The sequence below is a fragment of the Anticarsia gemmatalis genome, chromosome 5, assembly GCF_050436995.1.
Source record: "Anticarsia gemmatalis isolate Benzon Research Colony breed Stoneville strain chromosome 5, ilAntGemm2 primary, whole genome shotgun sequence".
NCBI classification, from domain to species: Eukaryota; Metazoa; Arthropoda; class Insecta; order Lepidoptera; family Erebidae; genus Anticarsia; species Anticarsia gemmatalis.
In genome coordinates this window covers 4051753-4072586 of record NC_134749.1, presented here as the reverse complement: position 1 = coordinate 4072586, position 20834 = coordinate 4051753, and the positions used below count along the sequence as shown (strand labels likewise).

General features: G+C 33.4%; 1 protein-coding gene across 8 annotated transcripts in view; it reads left to right on the top strand.

The window, feature by feature from the left end:
• Positions 1–6429: 6429 nt before the first annotated feature.
• Positions 6430–20834, top strand: part of LOC142972831 (uncharacterized) — a 60214-nt gene continuing 45809 nt past the window's right edge. For 7 of the 8 annotated variants that reach the window (XM_076114165.1, XM_076114164.1, XM_076114163.1 and 4 more), the window contains exon 1: positions 6431–6654. The gene's annotated coding sequence lies outside the window, so the exon portion shown is untranslated. Of the gene's footprint in view, positions 6655–20834 lie in introns of all 8 variants that reach the window. The other variant, XM_076114168.1, reaches the window with a different exon arrangement.

The following is a 20834-nucleotide window of genomic DNA, read 5'->3' as shown; positions in this document are numbered from 1 at the left end:
AAGAAACTACGAATCATTATTAAATAAAATACGGGTAACTAAATCAAGCAACTATTTAAACTTTGAATCCTCACCCTCCAATGCAGGTGACAATAGATAAACGAAAGTTAAAAAGATAAAACTATGAGTCACTTCTGTTGAAGATCACCAATGCATGAGTCGCTTAATTATCAGCTAAATAAATAGCACACTAGCATTGGCGATACAGAAACAATCCCCTAACCAGACTTTAAATATTGCAAAGAGCGCCCAGGTAAGCAAGTTATCGATGGTAGAACGGGAATACCTCCATCACATTGTCACATTGTGACTTATTTCTGTCACGATACCAGTGGGACGCCCTTCAGGGACACCTTTTACCGGTTTGAAATAGGCCTGATGTGAGTTAATTTTGATCGAAATACATTTCTGGTTTGTTTTCGTATAATGTCATTTTGTGGGAACCTGTAGGCTAATTCCCGATTGTATTTTTTTTGATTTACGGAATGATATTGTTCCAATAATACCCTATAATTCATGCATATTGGTTTCAATAATATTTATATCCGAGAAGGGTGATTGCCTACTTAAATACTTGCTTCCGAAAACCAGCTAGCAATCAAGAAATTTTACATCAAAACCTGATCAGCGAGTGCCGTAAGAACTAATGGTCTAGTATATTTCATGTGTGAAATTCTCGATACCCGTTAGTACCAATGCTATTTAGTATCGCGCTACAGGTTCATTTCAATATATGTAGATATTCATTGACACCTTCTAAATTGACCAGCCGTCCTCCATAAGAGAAACAAGCGCGATGACTTTTTATACAAAACTTTACACAACAAAAGACTTGTTATCTTTGTTTATCTATTCCCGAATGCGGCCCCGATAACTTTACCAATTACGAAATAACATGTTAATTCTGCAAGTTTTATCATAAAACTGTGTTACTCCTGCACTAAAAAGCGTTTTTTTTTTAAATCTTTATTTAAAGGGAGATGGTTCAAATTTGAACATGTAACCCCCATAGTTCCAACAAAAGTAACAAAAACATTAACAACAAAAAAATAACAATTAAATTGCCCTATTTTTGACCCCAATTTGGGTCAATTTACAAAGTAAAAAGCGTTTTCTTTTAAGTACATTTTTCAACTGACGTATACTTCATATAAAAAAATACTACAAAGTCATATGAGATAGACGAATAGCATATGCCTCGCTAGTAAATTTAAGTTCTGCGGGCAGCCATCCAACTAAGGATAATTACAGACATCTCTGATACGCTCTCTAACTTATGTGTGTAAAGTTTACTCATAAATATTATGTTGTTTGTTATGAAGGCTGTTAGCATTCTTTATAGGGCTAACGATGGTGACTTATGTTGGCGGAGTTACGAGATGACCTTAATATGTCATAGAAGTAGGGGCTACTTATAAGTTTGCGTTACTAACCCTCGGTTTCTGAGTACATTTGGCGGTAGTTTATCTATTCATTAGCGTAGCAAAACCATATAAAAAAAACGCTATTAAATAGATAAACTATCGCGAAATATACTCAGAAACTGGGGGTAAATAGTTTTAGCTAGCTTATATATCCCTGTGGTTCAATGAAAATAAGAAATTGCCCAAGATCACAGTCTACAGAGAAGTAAAATTTTGTCTAAAGTATTTGTATTGTCAGGTGTTAGCAATGTTTCTAGCATCCCGCATTTCCTTCTATAAAACAATTAAAGCAGCACATTAACCTGTAAATCACTGTTATTTCAGCAATGTATTTCACTGAAATTTAATCTTGTACTTCAGTCGTATTACTCATTGAGCTTTGATAGGAAAATCCAAAACGAAAATGATTTATATCCTTAAAACTATGTAAAATACGTGCTGTAAATTCCTTGCCTACGAATAACAAAGAAAATCCGACTAGATTTATCGGTAGGTACACAGAACAGTAATATTTCACAGTTACAGTTGAATTACAATCGGGAATTTCTTCCGTATTTATATTCGGAGCTGCGAACGGTCCGATAAGTTTTAAACTTACCCATTTTGGGCCGACTGCTTTGCATAAAGTTTGTCTATGCTACTGGCCCATTTGATTCCTGTTATCGTTTGCAGCCATCTTGCAAACGCTTTTCAAAAACAAAATGCGTAGAGTTTTGCATGTGTTTGCATGTCTATCTATATTGTTGCTTGGTTCTATGCGGGTTTATGCTTGGTGCTACTAGTTGCTGTTACTTTTATTGGTTTTCTGCAAAGAGCAGTCGAAATAGCGTCACACAATTTTTGAGTATAATAATATATAGTTCAGCATTAGTGTAAAAAAACCTCTACTCTTTTTTCTAGACATTCTCTACATAAAATCGAATCTCCTGTTCAAAGTTCCAAAATCGTTGAACATCACACTTGCGATCATATTTATTTACCTTTTAAGGCCGCGATAATATTTCTTGTGAAAAACCTCACGCACTCGAGCGGTAGTGAAAAGTTACGGCATGCTTACGGTGGCTTAAACCTAACGTAATAACAAGGATTTAATATCCGGTGGGAGAGCAAACACCTATACCTTATACGTATATATTTATTTAGTATATAAATGCGTATGTTTAGGTTAGGGAAAGAAAATACTCCTAATATATGCTAAGCTATTTTTGGTTGACAATAATGAGAATAACCGCAGGGTCCCATGGGAGAATCAACAAATAAAATATACACGTGTGAAAGGGTCATATGTGTGCCGGTGTGGATATTTTTATAACCTCATTGGCATTTCTGTGAAATACCGAAATGATTTTCCGTGAAACGAATCCGTTATTTTCGGATTTTTGAGCGGTCATGACAAATCCTGTTAAGTAGAAAAAGGCGACACTTGTAAAAGAAAGTGATAAAGAATAACACGATACTTTGTATATTCTATGGAAATAGGCTCGCTCTCTATTACACGGGACAACAACAACAACATTGTTGATGGAGAATCGCGGAAGTATTTTATACACTTCTGCCTATACCTTATGTATACAATTATACATGTATGTAAAAACTGTGTAGGAGGAAAGTATAAGATAGTCAAGACTAGTTTGCTACGCATTATGACAAGTTTAGAAAAGATAAGCATAACAACTCTAAAATATATTTCCACTAAATATTCCTTTCGCATTTCTCTACTCGTTTGCTGTGTTCATTCACACATTTGGTAAATACTAACTATCTACAATAGAACAGTGGTCAGACGTCAGCAATTCAAACACAATACTTAACAAGTCCGTCCGCGCCGTCATGTTTCCATTCATATGACAGAATGCTCATACAATAAAACGCTTGATGAATTTAAAGTGTGCTGAATCCACGACCCTTCCCCAATTGTTTCAACTTGTCTGAATAATGAAACTGGTTAGCTCACACTCAAACGTATTCAAATTAGACTTGTGGAGCACTTTGTGATTGTCAAAGAGAATACGTGTATATGTGTCATGGTTGCAGACAAATGACGACCACGGCTTGAACGTTAATTGCGGTGGAAAAGTTGATAAACTTTATTTTTTGTTGTTAGATTAATGGCGGTTGTAGGAACGTTTTGAATGGTTTTTTATTTTCGGTTTGCTATGAAAACATATAATGATATGTATGCAAAAACATGAATGGAAGGAAGCTAAGGCCTACCCTGTAGTGGGTCAAAAAACCTGTGCATATTTTGAAATAATGATTATAACTAAAAACTGACTTCATAGTAAAAGATGTGAACGAAACATTACCATATCATGAATGCAGTCTTAGTTTAGACATTTTAGGATATCTCAGAAATTACTCGTCCGGACTACATGACCAAATAAAAGCTAACATAAAATATATGGAAAAAACTACACATGAATGATTAACCTATATTTAAAGCCGGCAAAAATACTCACAATAGAGGGCAAAATGATCCATGTATTAAAATAAACCGCAATTGGCCAGCGTGATGGACTAAGAGTCCCTAAAATCAGGAAGGAGGAGACCCTCGCTGTTGCACTGGATCAGTAATGGGTAAAAAGTAAGTAAACTTGACCCACTAAATGGCCAATATAGTTTATACTGTTTATACTTTCATAATAGGATATTTGGACCCTCCGCCGTTACATGTACGAAATCTCATACACAAAACAAATATTTGCCCTCAGCGGAAATTGAATTCGTGATCTTTAACCAGGCTACGGGACCTGATAACTATCTTTTCTAAATATTTTGTGCTTTAACTATTCTGTATTAGTTTTTCGCATATATTATAATATTTTAACCTTTTATTATAGTCAAAATCAAATCATTTATTAATTTAGGTCAAATACTGACACTTACGATGGTCGTCACAATTACTAAAATAATCTACTACTAGCTCGAAAAGGGGTCAGAGTCTTATGCAAGCTCTTCGCAAGAAACTCACAGCCACTTGATACAGTAATCGAGATAGTAATATAAAGACCGTGCCTTCAATTGATAATAGATGTATTATTTTTACATTGCATATATATTAATAAAGTTCCTTTCAATTTGATTTGTCATGTGGGAGGATATTATGTGCAACTGGCGAAGGACATAATGGCAACGGATGGGCCAATGAACTTTTCTGACTATGTATTGACTAATTTTACAAGAAACTAAAGTATAACTGGGTGTATAATAACGACAGTTCATCGCTAAAACGGTTAAAGTTACGAGCATGACGATCGTACTCTGACCAAAACTTAAGACTCTAGAACTCAAGAGAAATCGTAGATTCTGGTTAAGTAACTTAAATGTATTTTATGTCACGCTAAAAGACCCATTTACTTAAAAAAATAGTATATAATCGGAAAGTTTTAAGACACATCACAGTAGAAACTAGTGTTCAGAAACACCCACACAAGTTGTAGTCGTAATTTTCCAACAGCGTGATTTACATTGAGTATTATATTGAGACGGTACAGCTAAGGAAACCAAGCAGGCCGGTAAGTTACAACAAAGTTATAGTACTTTACATACAGTTAGGTACCGTACATAACTTACTAACTTACGAGTTTTGATTATACAATAAATAAACTGACGTGTGTTAGTATTTCAAGTTTCTCTTAGAATATAGTGTTTAATTCCAGTCTAGGTCTCACCTAACATTATATTTCAATATGCAAATAATTAATACGTCTAATAAAATAGGACACTTTATGACAAAACCATTACACATATTATACTAGTTTCAAATTTCTAAAGCAATATCTTAAATATAAAACTTTATTCACGGCTATTTGGCACAAAAACCACTTTGCCGATTGATTGGGACTTTTCAATGCGGCGGCTGCTAACCTGAAGTTTAACGTTTAAATTCCTTTTTATCGTTCTCGAAAGTAATTAGAATGTGTAACTGGCTGCCATGAGGGCGCTTTTGGCTCGCGTTCTTTTATTTTTAAATTAGAAACCTTTTTTATTTTCGAATTGCGAATAAAAGGCCGGTGAGTTTTTTGGATTTAATTGCTATTCGATTGTTTGTTAGGATTCGAATAGGGGTCTTTGAGCGAAATAAGTCATCGTGAAATATAAATAGAAAAAAGGAGTTTTATTTCTGTGCTTTCGTGTGATTTGTGGGTTTAAAAAAAACAAATATTGGAAAAACTTTACCCAAACACCGTTATTAACTCTATATTTCTGACAAAGATCTTCATAGCTTAAAAATAGAACGTCAGGAATTCTCGAAAAATATAATGAGCACATTAATTTCCTTGAGTGAACTTTTGCGAGTTAAACGAGACGATAAGCAGTTATTACCTTGTTTTTTCCGCTCCCCGGTAAACGAGGAATACTTATTAATAATGAGAACATTACTTATTAACAACCAAGAAGGATAGATCATTTAGAATTAATGGCAAAGCATATTAATATTAACATTAATATTTCCAGGAACCGCAAAACATAAATATTTAAACATTTAAATGAATATTTATAAACGGGAAAGACAACGTTTAATTCAATTTTCTACCCTAAAATATAGCTTTGTAATACGAACTTTGGTAAAGGAATATCGGGCGGACCATTGTACAACTTCCATAGCAATTTGTACCGAAGTAGAACAAGAAATATCTTAAATCATAAACAAAAAGGAAGCCGTTAAACGAATTTAACACCACACATAAAAGCAACTCGCGATTCTGCGGAAAGTCGCGTAAAAATTTCAGCGGCGCGCTATTTTGCATAAATTACATGGTACAAAAGGAGTCGGTGGCGGGCGCCGAGACGGTGTCGTTCGACCGCGCACCCTGAGTTACGACGGCGGAGGCTATTTGTAGATGCCGCCAAGAATGGATTTCATTAACAATTCGCGATAAAAGACCCGCCCTCGAGAGATTTGATGTCGGGCGTCCGCGTCACGCCTGCTTATTAATTAGGGTCCCGCAAAAAGGTGTCGAGGTCCATCGGCTTCGAGTGTGACGCAGGCTCCTGCGGCAAAGAAATCATCCAGTGTGTACCCGTCGGTCGGAGCGGCCGCTCGCGCCACATGGCGCCGCCTATATCGCCCGATCCGCGCTCGACAACGATCACTCGATTCTCTATTTCAATTCCGAATTAATTCTTATGTGACAATTCTAACGTGCCAGTATTCTAACCGATTTTAATTGATGCATTCCAAACTTTTTGTTTTATAATTATGTAACGGATTCAAACTTTAATTCTGGTATGTAATTATTATAACTATTTAATATTCACGAGGAACTTCTTATTAATGCAAATACTACACGTAGATTAAAAGTTTTAGTAATTTGGGTTCGTTTTATGCATTTAAATTAGCTTCTTCTAGTTAAGATGTAGATTATAAGCTTATTTACGATTTCGTAGGTTAGAAAAGAGATATAGAAGTGTCATAATGCGTTTTCCGGGGGATTTTCACGCGAGTCACGTCATGTGACAAGGTATTGAGGATTTAAGGCTCAACGATAATCCTGATTAAAGCCGTCATCGTGTCGAATAAATGTATCGGCCAATAAATACATCCAGGGATTTGTGAAATCCGTTTTTGTAATTAAAAAGGCTTCGTTTTCGTATATATGCTACATTAAATTATTCAAATTAATTTCACAGCATGGCATGATTTACTTGGAGACATAAATCTGACAGATTTTTGACGCTTCATTAAGACATCGTTATCAATCTTCTTTATCACAGACATTTCGGCGATATCTTAGAGACGAATCTTAATTTAGATTAACGCTACTCCTGCATTATACCCATAGACATTGAAGCAACCGAAACCATAGTACTAAGACCAAATTTTCTGATATATTTATACAACACGTTTATTTTATACAAGAACCGTAAGAATATTTGTCATAGCATTTTCAAGAACAGCATGACATTAAGCATGTAACTTCATCAGTTTCAAAATTCTTTCTCAATTCATACCAGCCTTATGTATTAGGCTTGTTAAACTCACAAAGCTTATAGCGCTCCTAAAAATTAATACCCATTACTGACTCGAAGCTCGCTTGAAACGATATTGTCGACACGAAGGCGAAAAATCGCTAGATATTATACTTTTGTAACGAACACCAGATGTGTGTGATAGCTTCTGTTTCAAGCTCTTGACAATTATAAGGGGACTTCTTCACAATTAAATAATATTTAATAATATTTTTATTATATTACCTAGTAATTTTATAGTCATATTAATGTATCTCAGGTAGTTAGGTATATGAATAAAAATATTTAATGTAGTCCATACATTTTTGCTAGCCACATTTCTTTTAAAATATCTTAGGTACTCCAAATAGAGTATGTTAAAGATACCTATCTCATTAAAAATCTCGTAGTTAGCAAGAATGTTCCATTGATGGAGGATTTTTTTTATTGTATAAGCATTTCTTTATAATAAAATAGGCTTTTATAACTGTTTTTCTATTTCGATCTAAAGGCAACGTGGGACAGATTTAAACGTGTCACAATTATCACAAAACTGGGACATACACGACGTTAGATTCCAACTTTAGACATATTCTACATATTATATACTTTAAACTTGAAGGTTAAAGATATATTCTATACAATTTTTATTTTGGAATCTTACTCATTTATAAAAATATATCTTATACCTTATTTGACCTCATTGTCCACCAGCCGACGTCGTCTCGCTATAAAGAAAAGAAATTTAATACTTATTGGGAAAATCCGAAAGTTTTTTCGCTAAGTCAGTCGTCGGCTAATTGGCATTGTTCACGATTTAATTATACCCGTAATCTCGGTCCGATAATTGATTTTAAATTATCTGATAATTAATTTGGCGGTTTCGTTGTTATTAACGTGATAAGAGAGATGAGATGATAGTATTACCCCTTTTAAATTACGTTTTGATAGTTTATCGTGCTGTATATATTTCATGTGGACTGACTCTGGGGTAGGTAGTGTATCCGACTACTGACCAATGACCATGTCTCGGATTCGATTACCGAGCCGAACCCTGTATATTTTTATTTTATCGTATGGTTAGACCATTTAGTTGTTCAAGCCGCCCGGAATGCATTTGAAGTGGCCTATCGACTGAAATCTTATTGGACGATAACCGAGATTGACTTTTTACTTGCCTTCCGAAGCAAGGTAACGCTCAGTCGAATACCACCACGCCATCTGTAGATGACCGTGTAAACGGTTGCTTAACCCAAAGATTAAGCAACCGTTTGCCCGAAATAGGCAATAATTATAGGCAAGTCCCCTATTAAATGGGACTAACATTGTTAATGACGAAACTTAAGTGTACTTCATACCTCTGCCTGCACTTTCGGGTATAACCGACAAGATATTATACATTTAATTAAATCTGTCACAGTTTTTTCCTCTGAAAATTGTTTTTAAATTTTATTTCGAAAATAAGTGAGATAACCGAAATGCATTTATGAATTAATCTGACGAATGAATACCGACATTAATTTTAATACCTGTACAAAATAAAATTACCAATATTGCGATATTTAATAAATATGAATATGATGCCAAATTAAATTTCGTTCAAAAGTTTTCTTTATTTTTAAATTTAACGAGCTCACTCACGCAGCTCCGTTCACGATTATTTCTCTCTGCAAAACCTTCCCGTGTCTTAAATACAATTTTGCAAAAACAGTAAGTAAGTGGTCGAGCTGTTCTTGAGCTTTGGCCCTAATTCTAATCAAAAAATAAATTCACAATTACCAGGAGATCATGACTACTTGGTCTTCATATACTGCACCAAGTACAAACGCGGCCAAACGAGATAACCTATGTCCGTCTCCTGGTTCTAAGCTAACTCTTCATACATTTTCAGCCAAATCGGGTCAGCCGATCTTGAGAAATAAATAGTGTACTCAACACGGCTTTCTTTTATATGTATACCTATAAATAATAAGATACACATATATGTAGTTATAAATAAAAAAATACCCATAAATTTGATCAAAGAGAAATGTAACTATGTTCTTCTATGTTGTAGACACATATGACAACGTTGAAAATTTCAAACGCAACTAAACTGTAACATTTCAAAACGTTTTATATTTAAGCACACAATGTTACCATTCACAAAAATATGGAACAAAAATGTATTCAGACACAAACTTACTTTGTTATCCAAACTGTTTGTTATAAACGTTTGCATAAAAAAAATAAAAACGCTCTTTCATAATATTTTTGTGCTTTCATTCGCTTCATTCTTTTCCACATGTATTTCGTCAAGTAGTCACTTTGGCGCCGAACGTTATATATGAGGAAATTTCTTTTAGAAACGAATAAATAAATATTTAGTTATTAAAATTATATGTTTTTCTTGTATGTTCAAAGAGGAACTCGAATATCATTACAGTCTTGAAGAGTCAGATTGTTTTCATTTTAATGTGCACGACAATCGGTCGTTCGTAGCTTCTCCTGTCTACGGCGTAGCAATACTACGGCGTAGATTGTCTACGAAAATCTGATATTACGTAGACGCTTTCTTAATTATCCCGTTGAAGTGTCGGCTTAGCGAAGTCTTAAGCGGGCATTTTACTCGAAACTCTCATTATAAGCATACAGTACGTTTGTGTTTATTTTGTATAAAATTATAGGCGTTTTACTTGACTGTGTTGATGATATTCGCAAATTGCTTTGATGTTGAGATTTAAACTTTTATTTTTAAGACAGTTAAAGCAAATTAATTTTCTTACAATACGTTTCTTTAAAAAAGCATACCACTGGCTTTGAGGTATTCAATTATTAAAGGTTATGGTTAGTTGTAATTCGGCACAATTGTAGAAATTCTCAGACTGCATAAAAATATACAACTACATATTATTTGGCCTACCTATTTTAATTGATAAAAGAGAAACTTAACTTAGATTTCCCTTAAGGTCAATACAAACAAACTATTCTACCTAACTGATGTTATAATTCGAGTTTAAATTTCTAAATATCAAAGGTGTATTAAATAGAATCATTTTCATGTAACACCGACCGTTTTACATAAAATTGAGAAACCCAATACAGTTATAAAATTAACTCGTAAAGTTTAAGTGTCTTTGGACCTGTACTCTAATAAAATAAGGTTTAAATTCATGCTCTGAGATGAACAAGCGGCTATATTGTACGTGAGAAGATTGATTAATGTTTTCTAAAGATATGCTTTGAGAATTACGTGACCCTGTTTTGGAAAATTTTGCATAATTCTGCTTAAATACTTAAATAGAAGTCTAAATAATGAAAATCAGGCACGTTTTGGATTTTCTGTTGTAGATTTCTTGATTCCAAATTTTTGGTAAGATAACAAGTGGTCCTGAAATTTCGAGGACCTACTACTTTTTTTGTTTTAAGCGGACTGCCATCAAAGTGAGTCAAATGAGTCATATTTTAAATGTCAGTTATACTGTTTCCTTAGTCTTAGGGGCAGTGTAAAAGCGATCATGGCGTCAAGATTCAATTTCCACTAAACATTGTTATAATATTCTCAATGTCATTTTAATAAAATATCCAGTATTAACCATAAGTCGGAATCCTATTATAAATTCTTACCATTGTTTAGTCCACTGATCGTAACCAACCGAAACACGTCGTAACTGTAGAAAAAAGTTAAAGAAAAACAAAAGATGAAATTATTACATTCATACATTTAAGCTTCATAAGCTTATAGGTCAATACATACCTGTGTCAAGTGGTGTAAATCCTTCATGTCAATTTAGCTGACTTGGCACTGGTCAGTGGAGCGGAAATCTTGCGTGTGTATGTAAATTCAGTCGCTTCGACTTGTTATTGTAGTTCCGGTCACTGTCTGTGACCAACAACTTTATACACAGTAAGACATACCATTATGTCTCCCTATGTTCGAAGTTTTGTTTAAGCAATTGAATACAATACGATTAGATCATCAATGGTTAATGCTGATCACTGAACTGCAAATTTTTTACTATTATATCAGACTATCTATTAGTGTCAATATTTGATCTAAATGAATAAATGATTTAAATCTAAATGATTGTTTTGATTTTAAACAGTTTCTGTTCAATCTATAATATTTGAATAATGTACGTGGTGCAATGATTAAAATGGTCACCTAACTTTATTCTTTTTTATTCGTGTGGCAGTTGTATTTTATTTATCGCCGTGATGACATACGATCACTGCAACTTTCAATCAAATTGACATAAAAATACCATAAATATCGTTGTCGGTCATATTCTAAAGATTTATAGTCATAATACAGAACTATACCAAAAACTAAGCTCTTAAAATATGCGCAGCATTCATTCTAGCTTTGAATAAAACAAACGTGTATGTAAAGTGCCATCTGGCGGCCGGGACATAAACTTTAAAGCTTAAATATACGCGGTAAAAAGACCCAGTTACTTTGTCAGTCATATTCTAAATATTTATAGCAAAAAACTGCAGTATATCAAAAAATAAGCTTTTGAAACATGCGAGGTGCTTATTTAAACTTGAAATAAAACAAACGTATAAGTTTTTATTCTATACTATTTCCTTTTGTATCCTAGCCATCTAGCGGCCGTAGTATAAACTATAAAAAATATAATGCCGCGGTAAAAAGACCCAGTTAGTGACTGATTTCTCTCAGTGTTGTCAACAGGAAAATAAGCGATTGGGATGCATGTAGGCACGAACAATACCATCCGAAATACTAATGTTGAGCCGTGACTTGAATTCCAATGAGCCTCTTCTATTTATACAAGTTAGGTAAGGAATAATCTTATTCAAATCCTGATGCTCTTATCTTTAGTAAAAGTGTTATGTTAATAAGGATTTTCTTCGACTTTCTTTCTTATGAAAATAATATGACGCATTTTTTTTACACGTGTAATTTTTTTTGTTACTAATAATAATTAGTTCAAATGATTTTCTCCAATTCTATATTTTACTGATTGACGAACGTATCTGCAGCTGTTCAGCCCAGACGCCTATATCGTTTGGACAACCATCTGCCTAACACCCTGAAAAATTAAAAGCAAGAGTTTATGCTTAAATGTAGCATTTAAATATCTTCGAAGTTCCAATTAATACTCAACGCAAACAGCAACAAGAACCAAAATACTTTAAACTACAAACTACAGAACGATTAACAAAAAACCAACAGATTCTCCAATGAAATCGGCTTGACTATAAGCTCAGATAAGTAATAATCAATTTTCGAACTAACTGCAGTTGTATTAAGAACTATAATCCGACTGTCGAGTGCTGGAATCTCATTTAAACATGGGATAAGCTGCTTTGCCGTCTTACCGCTGACTTGTGAGCCTGAGTTCAGTCAACAATATACAAGTTGGCTTAAATCTTGTAAAGGTATGTTTATACAATTAAATGCAATCGTTTTTAGATTATCGGATGAGAACTTAAAGTTGTGTTTACTTCTGCTATTTAATATTAATTTAGAACAACATTTTAAGAGGAAGGATTATAAAGATATGCGTTTGTGGGAAAAAATTTAATGACATTTTTATAGATACTTACATAACTATAAAGAATTAAATAAACACAGTTACAATCGCACTACCTTCCATTGTGAGTAACAGCTGGTTAAAAAACGTTGAAATCGTAACACTAGGAATTAGCACATGTATCTGTTGTGAAAAAACTCGGGCACAGTGAACATTGACTAACGTTTAACTTGCCCCAGTAATAGTTTGTGCGAACTTTACTTTGCGCAACTAAAATAAAACTCGCCCCATAGAGACGGACTCTTTTGTTATGTGTACGGTTACCTAATGTTCACGTTTACTTTTGTACGTAAGAGCTTTTTATTTATACGATTTTAGGGAATTTGTTTTGGTGGCTTTCTAGCGAAAATTCCAAAGTTCCAAATTACTGTACACCTAATATAAACCAAATAACTACTCTAAAGAAATATTTAGTCTTTATAGAAAACATAAGTGAACATTGAGAATTTGTACATTCAGCCTTATATCAAATAAATTTTGTTTATTGAGGGTCTAGGTGCTCCTACAATTCTGCCAAAAAGCAAAAGCCATTTGTTTAGAACGAAAATAAAAAAAGAATATTTAAATAGGCATAATGATAATGGCCACTCATTCTTTCCATTTCATGGTGTCATTCTATTCTAATTTGAAAGATTTAGAGCCTAAAAAGAATCTTTCAGAATGACACTTAATCAAGTTTCAGTTTTGGTAGTACGAAAATCATTACTCATAATTTCTTCTACATTAGTACAATTATTAATTCAGCATACTTGCCTAATATTCCCGATTCCCGTAGGTATCATTAACTAAATATTCTATAAGTAACCACAGTAAATGGTACGAATGGTTTCCACGAGCCTAGCACTTTAATTATGGGAATAATACTGAAACCTTCCCATGTGTAAACGCGAACGTTTTCTTATGTAATTAAGTAGAGTAGTCTAAATGTGTGTAGTGGCTGAATGTATTCACTAAAACATTTCTATAGGGAACTATACGAAGATATTTTTTTGTATATTACAATGTTGAATTTTCTGAAATCGTAGTTTAAAGTCAGTAGTGCTTGATATTTTAATATATTACCACTTTTAAATTGTCTATAAATATTAGGATAGATCTGGATTAAACGTTTTTGATGTTAGAAATATAGCGCAAATGCGAAAAAAATACATACATACATACATAAAATCACGCCTTTTTTCATGATGCTAGGCAGAGACTAAAAAACGCCACTTGATACGATCCTTCAAACTTTCGAAACAAATAAAACTATTAATTACACCCATTGACAAATTGGTTGGAGCAAAGGCTGCAGAGGTTGGTAACTCATTAACATAAAAATATTTATGTGTCAATTTGGTATCGTCTTTAATAGAAAATTGGTTGGATTATAACAACTTCAATGTTTGACGGATCTTACAGAATTAAGTCACCGAACCTTAAATCTTCATTTACCCGTTCTCTCAAGACAAATAGGCAAAGCTTACCGTTTGCCCGGAGGCCAAGTTCTTCATTTCTCGGTTTTCAAGCCAAAATTGAGATTAATTCATACTCAGTTGAAGTTCATTGCCCTGAACGAGGAAATGAAATACAAATTATGTTCGCTCCGTGAAATAATTACAACGGTACAACGGAAACGTAGAACATTTTATTTATTTTGTAGGAAACGTTAACGGCTCCTTTTAAATCACTTGACTTGTTTTTAATGCTATTAAGGGTCATGCGTACTGGTTTTATTAACCTCGTCTTGATTTCGTGGAACACAAATTCATGTTTGAAAAGTTAGTTTTATTGGTGAGCAGGTTGGTAAACAACTCTACTCTAACCTTCTTCTAAACTGCTGTTGAAAAGTTCCTAACATATAACGTCAATAACATTTCAGTCAAATATTCGAAGGATTTTATTCCACACAAAATTATTTTGTGTCATTGTAATTTGTGAATTCATGAATCGAAAAATGTGTACATTTTGTTTTTTTGTAAAAATGCATCCTCGAAAGTGCATATTTTTTAAACTAAATAAGAATGGTTACACTTTTTAACAAGACAAAATATGCATCGTTATTTTCCTTCATTATTCAGTAAAATAAACATGAGCGCTAAGTGTCCTCTGCTTGGCTGGAAGTGATCCTTCAGAGTCAGAGCGTTACATCACATAGACATTAGTCCATTAAGTGGTTTTGTGAGTTCGTCGCCTACGAGTACCCTAGAAACCTAGAAAACGCTTCCTTCATTGTGTATGGAGGAAGGAAATATATTTTTATTCATCAAGTTGCAAAATGTGACTGTAATTTTGAGTACAATATATTTACTATACTTAAAAGGACAATATTACTGGCTAATGCCGGCCACTCCTATCGCATTGTTTCTTTATTTTTTGTTATTTAAGTCTATATCTTTGGGGTAAAATCTATTATTGCCAACTTTCATTGAAGTTTGAAATACAAAAGACTTTGATTTACCCGTTTCTGCATAATAAAAGCTAAATAAATATACATAGGTACATTATTTATTTTGATTGTTAAAAAATGATTTAAGAGTTGAAAACGTGTTTATCTAAATTACAAGATCATAAATCTTTATTCAAGCTTAGATAATAAATCTTTCAATATAAAATATAGCTCAAATATCGGTCTATCTCCTATTAATATCTGTTATTAACATCAGATATACATAAATATTTAAAAAATATTGAGAGACGTAGTCGCGTAAATCTTGTGCTTCAATGGAAATAGATTTTCCAAAGTATCGATAACAGAAAACGACACGAAAAACTTTCGATATTGTATTTTTTGCGACACAGTTACGTACTAGTGTACTGTCGAGATAAAAACTGTTTTATACAAAGTTTTTCCACATCGAGCATGTTTGTGTGTTCGAGTGTTACGCGAAAAACATTGAATTGGTTTTTTAAATATAATTCAATCACACGTTTTGAACATTTTGACATCATTTTGAAAAAGTAAGTTTTTTTTTACCAAACCTACGCACCTACCTATAAAATACAAAACGTTTTGACGTTAAATAGATCACCGGTTGCAAGAACTAATCGTGCAGAATTTATTTATTATATATTTATTTATATTAATATTGTCACTAAAAGAACATATTCATCACTAACGGATAAGAATACTGTTAGACAGAAAACGCACTACCAGTAGTAATGGAACTCAAAAAGCAAAGCACTCACGCTTTTCAATCCAACCACATCTATCGAAACATTTTGCCGATGCCTGTCATAAATCTTTCATCACTCCATCACACAGAGGCGCGTCATGCTATCGACGACACTTTCATTCCAAACAGCTATTTATTTTGTCACTCCAGTCCTATTCTATACTCGATGTTACATAACCACTGAATGCGCAAGCTCTTACAGATACCAGTTTTGGATCGAACATTTTAAGAAGCAAAGTTCGACGAATAAAATGTATAAGTGCTAACATTTTGGTATTTTAAACTTTGGAGACTGGCAAATTAGGATGGCGTGAAGAGAAAATATGAAAGTTTTATCTGCTTTACAAGTTTTCTTCGTAATATTAGCTTTCGAAGCAAATCATTTTCTTATGCCTAGCGGCTGGTATTTTGTTTTTCCTGTCGTTTTATTACGAACTATTGAAAATGCGTTCTAGTTAAAAAAATTCTACGCATTAAGAGTTTTATTGAAAATACTCTATTTTTTTGGCCTCAGGTGGCTTTAACGTAGAAACACGCAGACTTCAATATTTTTCCTTTTAATCAAAGAAGCACGTTACTGATCAGTAACGTAAATATTTTTATCATTTCTGAAGTTTTTGATAATGTAAAGGTGGCATTTCGTTGTAAAAATAATACAAATACTTGTATGTTGATGATTATGTGTAAAAAAAAACTTCATTTAGAAAATTTACTACAAAAAGAAGGAAATAAGTTTCTAAAAAAAATATTGAAAAACATATATTCTCGTTCAAACCTATGATTGTTATGTGTTACTTACTGATACGTTTGCCCGACTGGAGAAGCCTGTTCCTGCTGAAGTCGCTTCAAAATACAGCTTGCCGTGTTATCGAGTCTCAAGTATCAACTTTCAATTGAGAAATGGGGCCGCTGGCTAATGTCCCTAACCATTAGCTTAGACTATTTATATTTTGGCACGCGCGACGCTAAATATTTGCCATATTCTGGCAAAATACTGCCAGCAAGCAAAGAACATTGCCACATAAGTTACGTGTTTTGGCTCTCTAAAATGCTAATAATATTTGCATTGCTTTGCATTCGGTTTAATTCCGTGCCTGTCATATTGTCAAATGAAATATGAATTGAAAATAGTGAGCTGTGTTTGTTTTCGGTAAAGGTCACGTTAACAATGTGTGGATGTAGAATACATTAGTGGTGTTTAGTAGTGCCAGCAATATGACCGGGCTATTAATAGGTTCCCTTTTCATTTAGTAATGGTAAATGACAACACATTAGCTTTATATTGCTTTTTCTGTAGACTTTTTTAAATGTTTATCCACTTTTTATTAATGTTTCTAATTTAAATAAAAATCATATAAACAAGTATTAAAATCTACTCAAAAATGAGCTATTTTAACGTCCATTTAATAAACAAATTCGGCGTGGAATTAACGAAGAAATGTAATTACAAGACCAAAGCACTTTCCGTAGACCGTGTTTACAAAAAAAGCACATCAAAAACTCTACACTCCCGATGTATTCAAAAGTCGACAACATTACTGAAGAGGGGTATTGTCAACATCGCTTCAACGGACCCGACCTAAAACAAACAAGAAAAAGAAATCAATGTTTTGCACACGCAAACTCCTAAGTTTACTTCGATATTAAGAGAGGGGGTGTAAGAGGGGGGAGGGGTTAAGTACAAAAGTTGCCAGCTGTTTATCTTCCCACGCACTCAGCGGCTCGAAACGCTCGTGTACCTATTAATAGATAGTAATATATTTAGCGCGGTGACATGCAATAAATCGAGCAAGTTTACAAATTAACATTTAAATCATATACGAAACATATATTGTAGGTAACCAATTTATGTGCGAAGGTAATTTTGTAATGTTAGGAATAATTTGTCGCGGGATTAGCATGATTGATTCTTTAATTAAATGTGACTTGTTAGCAAAATATATCTTCAATCTTGTGACGGTGATATTTTGACAAGTACAAAGTATTAAGTTTTGTTGTACCTGTAGTTTATTAAAATAAATAATTCATAGTAATATGGAATTATTTATATACTCTCCTGTACAGTTGCCCATTCAAAATATATCTATCTATCTATCTAATATCTATCGATAAATGGGATCGAAATACTTGCAGACGTACATAATTAACATACATACATAACGTACATAAATAACATACGATCTCTGTCTTCCGACTTCATCTGCCTGACCCTCTAGATAAAATCATACGTAAGTTGTTAAGCACGATTTAAATCAACACGATAATACAATATTATTATTTCGAGGAACAATAAACAAATAGCCATTGAAATCGACAGTTGCATACAAGATATAGCAATTGTCTGGTTGAACCAATAAATACAGAATGGATAGCCGCCTGAAGGTGTTTGAGCTGAGAGTAGAATTAATGCGATGTTGTCGATTGCAGTAACGACTAGACTACTAAGGCTGTAGTGTTACGTATTTAGGTGTGTGGCGTTTGATGAACGCTCTAACGAACGAATATCTACTTATATAAGGTGCTTTAATAAGAGTGCTCTTTTTATTTGCTTTAATTATTTTCTTCATGAAGGTCAGGCTACTTTTAAATTTTACAGCTGTTAGTGTCAATATTTTCTAATTGTACAACTGTATAATTACACACAAGAAGAACGTGTTCTCAGAACTCTTACAAGAATGAAGTAAGGAGATAAAAATATTACCAGTAAGAGAAGGAGTAAAAGATACTTCGTTTGAGATAGTAGAGTACTTATAGTTGAAGTATGTTAAAATGTTATACGGCTATCGTATTTGAGAATGTCTTTAAATAGGATTAAATTAAATTACAAACATTTTTTTTTTAAATTGTTGATGACATACAGCAAGATGGTGTTCTAGTTTTCAGACATCAGACAACAAATCTATTGGTAGTAAATTCAATCGTAAATAAGAATGTTGCAAGGCACGTCTGAACAGAACGTCAGATCTAGCTACGGAATTTTTCAACAATAGTTTTCAAAAACATATTCACGTTACGCTACATCAGAAGCCATCAACAAATGCGACTGACGTATTGGTGTTGACAAATATTCCAATTCTCTATCGCTGAACAAATAATGTGACAAATGGATGCTGTCTGCAAAACACGCATACCTCTCACATGTGTACTATATGATTTATAACTAACAGTAACATAACACATGACATATACTTTCACCAACATTTTCTACCACTTGAACGCACTTTTGGGTCGTAGATTTTTGCATTAAGAATAATCATCATCATCTTTCAACCACTAAGAGGAACGTTTTAAAAAAGTAGATGCATTCGTTTAGCTTGAGCATGATTAAGTACTTGTTGAAACGCAGAATTATCATTTTCACATGCTTTAGCTGCGTTGAAGTTTCTTTCCTCTGATTAGTTTTTTGAACACAAGCTTTATTATATGACAATAAATGATTTTAACTCGATACCTACTCTGTACACAGAGAAAAATGAACAAGCGTTTGTTACAGAAGGTACACAGGTACCGACATGATTACCAAATTACTTAAAAAAATGCTCTGTCTGTAATGACAAAATTTATTTCGAGTACACCTTACTTAAGCACAAAATTTAATAGCCGCTTACAACAAAAAATACAGAAAGGCCTCATAAACTTTAAAAAAGTCGGCAACCGTCTAAAATATTACGCAACCAGAAGTCACACGGTTAACCTTCAAAGTTTACGACTCCATAAGGTACTAGGGACCCACTAAAACATTTAAGTGTTTACATGTGTACTGAGTGTTAATAAAACGACGCCAGGGTTGGCTTCAATGAGAACTGTTCTCAGTTTGTAAGCACTTGTTGGCTCTCGAATAGAATACATTTGAAACGTTTGCTGTTTGCGTGAGTTTTGTAAACACGCTCCTTGTAATTTGACTAACACAAGATTATTAAAGTGGACCGCATTGAAACAAATGAACTCCTGAATAAGGCGTAATATTTGTTTCCCTTTAGTCGTATTTGTTTTGTTGTAAATTAAAGGCCAATGTTAGTTTTAAACTTAACTATGTAACAATATGCAAAAGGGCTGATCCAACAAATTTTCAATTAACATAAAAATAAATAATGTTAATACTGTTAATGTTCTATGTATGATTCCTATACCAAATAATTGGTCGTAATTTCTAAGTCAAACTAGTTAATAAGAAGCGGGAGTATCTAGAACGATTAAACTTGAAATTACGAATTGAAAGAACGCTTGAAATGTTTGCTTGTCTAGACTAATAACTTATGGTCAAGACCATCCCTAGACACAATTATTTTTAACTAACGTTACCCACATAATAGTCTACATGATAGTAGTTAATATCTCGTCAAAAGACACAGCCCGTGTACAGTATGTTTGGTAGACCGCAGACCTATAATTGCAAATGTTCGGCAATTAGGTAACTTCGAGTTGGCCACTAACAGTAGACTAATTAAGTACAATCACTATCTACGCGGTAGATTATACAAATATAATAGAAAATAATGTTATTTATGTGGAAGAAAGACTACTAATTGAAGACATGTGCTTGATTAGATTAGTCACAATTTACGGAGTAGGCAAAATGCCATATTGCTTCATGTTTGGCCTAGAGCAAAAATATTGTATCCAATTGCTCAAAAGAAACATGGACATTTTAAAATTGTACAACTTTCGTTTTAAATAAACAATCTGAATTTTTGTTTCGTATATGTTGTAAAGGCATATAAGTCATTCTTCTGAATAATAGAGATTGGAAAGCTTTTGCAGGA